Source organism: Alosa sapidissima, chromosome 22 (assembly GCF_018492685.1).
Source record: "Alosa sapidissima isolate fAloSap1 chromosome 22, fAloSap1.pri, whole genome shotgun sequence".
In the NCBI taxonomy this organism is placed as follows: Eukaryota; Metazoa; Chordata; class Actinopteri; order Clupeiformes; family Clupeidae; genus Alosa; species Alosa sapidissima.
In genome coordinates this window covers 31,387,338-31,394,837 of record NC_055978.1, presented here as the reverse complement: position 1 = coordinate 31,394,837, position 7,500 = coordinate 31,387,338, and positions in this window count along the sequence as shown.

Genomic DNA, 7,500 nt, shown 5'->3' with positions numbered 1-7,500 from the left:
AGCTAGGAGAGGACGTAAGATAACTCAGTAGTTATGACTGAAACCAACACAGTACTAACCATATGGTTCAACAGAAATGTTGGTCAAATGTATATTTATTATCCTTTCCTTTCATATCCTAGTTTGTGAAATGGCCTGTCCACCTGTCTCCTGCATGCGTCACTAGGCCTATGCAGTTGAATTTACAGTTTGATGAAGAACTATTTTATTAATAGCTCTAAGAAATGCACCTATGTTGCAGTTGAACCCTTTAAGCCCTCACACTTACTTTAAAGGCTTTTAATTACTACACCTTATTCACTAACTTAACTTACTTTAAAGGCTTTATTTACTACACCTTGTTGACTACTACACCTTGTTTACTACACCTTGTTGACTACTACACCTTGTTTACTACTCCTTGTTTACTACACTTTGTTTACTACACCTTGTTGACTACTACTCCTTGTTTACTACACCTTGTTGACTACACTTTGTTTACTACACCTTGTTGACTACTACTCCTTATTTACTACTCCTTGTTTACTACACATTTACACCTTGTTTGTTTTCCAGTGTGGACTACCCGCACCTGCCGCTGAAGTGATAATGAGGCCAAATGCATCAGACTTTATATGCAGGAAGAACATATTGTGTCTCTAGTGTAGAAATATGCCTGTTGTGCTGTGCTGTGCTGTGCTGTGCTGTGCTGTGCTGTGCTGTGCTGTGCTGTGCTGTGCTGTGCTGTGTTGTGTTGTGTTGTGTTGTGTTGTGTTGTGTTGTGTTGTGTTGTGTTGTGTTGTGTTGTGTTGTGTTGTGTTGTGTTGTGTTGTGTTGTGTTGTGTTGTGTTGTGTTGTGTTGTGTTGTGTTGTGTTGTGTTGTGTTGTGTTGTGTTGTGTTGTGTTGTGTTGTGTTGTGTTGTGTTGTGTTGTGTTGTGTTGTGTTGTGTTGTGTTGTGTTGTGTTGTGTTGTGTTGTGTTGTGTTGTGTTGTGCTGTGCTGTGCTGTGCTGTGCTGTGCTGTGTTGTGTGCTGTGCTGTGCTGTGCTGTGCTGTGCTGTGCTGTGCTGTGCTGTGCTGTGCTGTGCTGTGCTGTGTTGTGTTGTGTTGTGTTGTGTTGTGTTGTGTTGTGTTGTGTTGTGTTGTGTTGTGTTGTGTTGTGTTGTGTTGTGTTGTGTTGTGTTGTGTTGTGCTGTGCTGTGCTGTGCTGTGCTGTGCTGTGCTTGTGTATGCAGATGTCATGCAACCAAAGGCTCAGTTGATCTGTATATGCGTTGCCCAACATTTAAATCACTGATATGGAAAGCAAATGAATTATCTTGGCATGTAGTTACATGACAATGGCACCCACAGAAATGTGTTATTTTCTTTGTTGTTTGTTTTAAAATGCATATGCATTTAATATTGTTAAGACCGCTTGGCTCCAGGCAGACTCAACATAGGGGAGACCACACTTCAGCGCAACGTTTTAAATGATATTTATTAACATAAAAGTAGAGAATGTCAGTTTAGGTACAAAAGTAAAGTGTTGTGCATTGTGTGTCTAGGGGTAGATGAATAAACTAAATATAATATGATGGAGACGCAGAAGGAGGCGAGATCCCCAGAAGGGCAGCGAGTCAAGGCAGCTCCCAACGAGCTCTCCCGTCAGAGCAGGCCAGGGGAATGATATATAAACTATATATACACACACACACACACAACGAGCTCTCCCGTCAGAGCAGGCCAGGGGAATGAGTGAGAGAGCGACATCATGCCAGAGCCGGCCCTCTTATGGCCACGACAGTTAACCCCAGGAGGAGTCACCCCTGTACTCAGCAGCCAGTAGGAGACAGACGAGATAGCAGGAGCACAGAAAAGGGGGCGGAGCCACCACACAAAGACCCACCGGGTCGTAACAATATCAACACAGTGGTGGAGAGAGTGTAGTAATCAGAAAGTGCTTCCGTAACATAAGTTACAGCTGATTCTGAGAGAAAGAGAGAGATGGGAGGATAGAGAGAGATCAGAGGATGGAGAGAGAGATGGGAGGATGGAGAGAGAGGAGAGGATGGAGGGGTATAGAGGAGAGGATGGAGAGAGAGAGAGAGAAGGGAGGATAGAGAGAGATCAGAGGATGGAGAGAGAGATGGGAGGATGGAGAGAGAGGAGAGGATGGAGAGAGAGATGGGAGGATGAAGAAAGGAGAGGATGGAGGGGTATAGAGGAGAGGATGGAGGGGTATAGAGGAGAGGGAGAGAGGAAAAGAGAAAAAGAAAGAAGGATGCAGTAAGAGATGAAAGAGAAAGAGAACAAGTTCTAGAGACTCAGAGTGATGGAGTTTAAAGAACCATTCTCAGCTAGAAACAGCTGCTTAAGTCACCATCAGGACATGGTTTCTCTGTGTGTGTGTGTGTGTCCACTGTATAGGTCACCATTAGGACACGGTGTCTCTCTCTCTCTCTCTCCGTGTGTGTGATTTGATTGCCATGGTGAGTTTGCCACCGTGTGTGTGTGTGTGTGATTTGATTGCCATGGTGAGTTTGTCACCATGTGTGTGTGGTTCAGATTTATTATTGTAAGGTTGTCCTCGTTGCGTTAGAATGTGTGTGTGTGTGTGTGAGAGTAAGAGAGAGAATGTAGGTGTGTATAAGCGAGAGCGTGTGTGTGGTTTTTATGGTGCCACCCTTCTCGTTCTTTCTGTGTGTTTGTGTGTGTGTGTGTGACGTCAGCACCTCCTGTGGTATTTCTAGAACTAAAGCTGCCAACAGAAAAGAGACTCCGGATGTTCACTGATCAGGTGTGTGTGTGTGTGTGTTATTTACATTCTTGCCTTCCACGTTCATCTCTCCTCTGGTTTCTTGCAATCAGTGTGTTTTCTGTTGCTTTGGCTGAAACCACATGGTCTCCACACCCACCACACACACACACCCACCACACACACACACACACACACAGCCTTTCTCATGCTCCACAGACTCTCAAAAACACAAGTACTGCTAAAATTAACACACACACACACACACACACACACACAGAGGCAATACATGCACTCACCAACACACACAAACTGGTAGGCATGCACTCATACGCACTCTCTCTCTCTCTCTCTCTCACACACGCACACACACAGACTGGCAGGCATTCACTCATAAACCAACATGCACACTCACAGGCATGCACACACACACACACTAAGACCCACACACTCACACACACACACACTAAGACCCCCCCCCCCCCCCACACACACACTAAGACCCACATCAGGCATCAGAATGTACAGGACAGTAGGGGCATCAAAGGGCAGAAGGGGCATCAGAACGTACAGGGCAGTAGGGGCATTAGAGGGCAGTAGGGGTATTAGAGGGCAGTAGAGGCATCAGAGGGCAGTAGGGGTATTAGAGGGTAGTAGGGGCATTAGAGGGCAGTAGGGGTATTAGAGGGCAGTAGGGACATTAGAACGTACAGGACAGTAGGGGTATTAGAGGGCAGTAGGGGCATTAGAGGGCAGTAGGGACATTAGAATGTACAGGGCAGTAGGGGTATTAGAGGGCAGTAGGGGCATTAGAACGTACAGGGCAGTAGGGGTATTAGAGGGCAATAGGGGCATTAGAGGGCAGTAGGAGTATTAGAGGGTAGTAGGGGCATTAGAACGTACAGGGCAGTAGGGGTATTAGAGGGCAGTAGGGGCATTAGAGGGCAGTAGGGGTATTAGACGGGCAGTAGGGGCAGTAGAATGTACAGGGCAGTAGGGGTAGCAGTGGGTGGTAGATTCCTCTCTGAACAGCTGGGCGGCGGTGTACTGGTGGAGAACACATTCTACACCATGTGCTACAGGCCAAGTGTGTGTGTGTGTGTGTGTGTCCAATACCTCAGCTTTCTTCAGTGAAGGAGTCCTTTGCACAACAGTGTGTGTGTGTGTGTGTGTGAGTGGAGATCAAGAGATGCATACAGTGTCTGAGTGAGAGAGCTGAAAACTGGCCTACTTATCAGTGACAAACACATTAATACACACACACACACATGAATAAACACACACACACACACACACATGAATAAACACACTGTGCTGGGCTTAAAGCAATGAACATTTCTGTGGCTGAAGCTATGAGACATGTATGATGGCATCATATATACTGTAGACTAATTGCCCATTTATGATGACGTCATACTGTACACTGTAGTCTAATCAAAGATTGTTAAGGCAGAGCAAGATATTTCATCAGGAGCCACTTCCGGGAACCCGGATCGCACGAGGGGGGGGTCAAAATCCCCCTTTATGCAGAGCAGAGGCAGCGACTGCTCCATTGGAGTCTATGGCCATAGCTCAGAATTTCACCACATATGCTAAGGTCTTGGTTCTATAGAGTTAAAAATGTGAATTTTGGGCACGTTTTCATGATCCTCAAACCCTTCTGAACATTTCAGGTACATTTTTAGCATTTTTGAGCATTCCAGTCTGGAGAAAATCGACCTTATATCAGGTGTGCGCCGGTTATTTATGCCGCTGCTGTTGGCCGGTTGCAACGAACGCTCATCAATACGTCATCGACACGCCTCTTTATGCAGACAGGATTCGATCCCCATTTCGCGCCCATAGACATGAACTACGACGAAGTATCTTGCTCTGCCTTAACAATCTTTGGTCTAATTGCCCATTTATGATGACGTCATATATACTGTATACTGTAGTCTAATTGCCCATTTATGATGACATCATATACACTGTAGTCTCATTGCCCATTTATGATGATGTCATATACACTGTAGTCTAATTGCCCATTTATGATGACATCATACTGTAGTCTAATTGTCCATTTATGATGACGTCATATACACTGTAGTCTAGTTGTCCATTTATGTAATGTCATATACACTGTAGTCTAATTGCCTATTTATGATGACGCCATATATACGGTAGTCTAATTGTCCATTTATGATTGTCATATATACTGTAGTCTAATTGTCCATTTATGATGTCATATATACTGTAGTCTAATTGTCCATTTATGATGTCATATATACTGTAGTCTAATAGAGTACCGAAGCCATGACGTAGCGTTGTCAAGGCAGCGATTTCACTGGATCTAAACAAATCAATCTACCATTAGAAATCACCATAGCTGTGGCTTTCTTTATATATTTCAATCATTTTACAACGTTTCTAAGACGTTAGTATATATTTTTGTACACTGTAGGAATCACATATTACAACATATATTCATACCAACACAATCAAATTCGTGACTACAGAGTTTTATTTTAGCATGGGTTTCCTCCGTAAAAGAGACCTGCATGTAACTTCACAGCATGCGGTTAAAATCCTTAAATTCACGGACGTATTTGGCTTTATTTTTTTGGCAAAAAACGTCGCTCTTAACAGCCGCCAGTCTTTGAGAAGACGTGAAATATCGACTGGAATTTTGTTTCTTACTATTACACCTGCAGGGAATCCGTGTTATGTGGCAAAGCTGATGCCTAGCAGGTAAAACACGTTTAAATGGCTATAGCCTATATTTAAAACGAAAGTTTTAAAAAACGAAAAAAAAAAACAAAAAAACGAAAGTTTGTTTAGATCCAGTGATTCTGCAGTCATGGAAGCGTAATTGCCCATTTCCACATCTTAACATACTGGCTCTTTAAGCCCTACACTGTGTGACAGAGTTCATGTGTGTGTGTGTGTGTGTTTGTGGTGGAGCAGTGGTGTGATTTGTATGTAACCTGTGTGTGTGTGCGTATGTTTGTGGTGGAGCAGTGGTGTGATTTGTATGTAACCTGTGTGTGTGTGCGTATGTTTCATTATACTGGATGTGCACTTGTATGTAATTAGAGAAAAAGCACACACACACACAGAGAGCAGTCTTAGGTTGATAATGTTTATATATATACAAAGGCAAAAGCTGAGAACAGTCCACATTGGTATTCTTACACACACACACGGAAGGCAGTGGACGTATCCCTACACACACACACAATCAGAAAGGAGAGGAGCATCTCTTTTACTCATGAAGAGTGTGGGGAAGGGTGGGGTCGGGGGTCGTCGCCATAGAGACCGCGTGCCAGATACCCCTCTTGAGGGGACAAGGGATACAAAGGATTATGGGATAGCTGGGGGGGGCTGTGGAGGTAAAGTGCATGCCCACATGGGGCGACACATCTACAGAAAACACACACACACACACACTTAATGTGCTCTCTGTAATGTAGCTCCATGATTGGTCTGTGTCTTTATCCTTTAGCACAGAAAAGGGCACTTGGCTTAGGACCGCATGGCAGTGTGTGTGTGTGTGTGAAGAACACACAAACAAACACGCACGCACGCACACACAGGCACACGCACGCACGCACACACACAGGCACACGCACGCACACACGCACGCACGCACACACACAGGCACACGCACGCACACACGCACGCACGCACACACACATGGGACTAAATTATCTTGTGACTAAGTGATAAAATGTTACAAATCTAGTAAAGGGAGGATAAACACTTGTGACATCATAAGATGTGTGTGTGTGTGAGAGCATGTGTGAATTCATAACACTACATGTCAAAATTACTAGTATGACTATATGGCATTTAAAGCAAAGTGTAGGTGCCTTCTCTCTCTCTCTCTCTCACACACACACACACACACCCCAGCTGAAAGACACCACAGCCCCATGGTAAGGACGCTCTTGGCATGAGTGAACACACACACGCAGCATTTCAGAGACGACCCCCCCACACACACCTCAGAAAGGACACACAAGATTAAAAAAAAAAAAAAAAAACGAGATGCCATCATCTCAAAATTCACACATACACACCATCAACAGTCTGCATAACAAGTAACAAAAAACCCAGAGAAAATAACAGTATGAAAGGAGAGAGAGAAAGAGAGAGAGAGAAAGAGAGAGAGATTACAGAGGAACAGTACTTTTCTCATAATGGTACGAATGCTGAAAGAGAGCGAGAGAGAGAGAGAGAGAGAGAGAGAGAGAGAAAGAGGAACAGTACTTTTCTCATAATGGTGCGAATGCTGAAAGTCATTTGAGTTAACAACGGCGTTTTGACACTTAAACTTTCTCTTGTTTGTGTTTCAATACGTTAGTGTTGATGAGACGGACTTGGCTGCCATTTTGTTCAGACGGCTTGGTGACCCCTTGGCTTGTGACCAATCACACGAAAGCACTAGACCTCTCCTAGAGCATTGGGATTGGCTGGTTGTACTGTCATTCAGACGCTCTGGATCCGCCCCCATCATTAAGCATAGCACAGAATACATAACAACATCAAAATGAAAATCAAAATAACCAGGTGGGAAACCAGAACCACACACACACACACAGGTGCTGGAGACACACTCAGGGTTGAAAGTGTGTGTGTTTAAAGTGGTGGTTCAGTCAATGTCCAAAGATGTTCTCTTATATACACGCACACACGCACGAACGCATGCGCGCGCACTCGCACACACACACACACAAACCCACACACACACACACACACACACACACAAACCCACACACACACAAACCCACACACACACACACG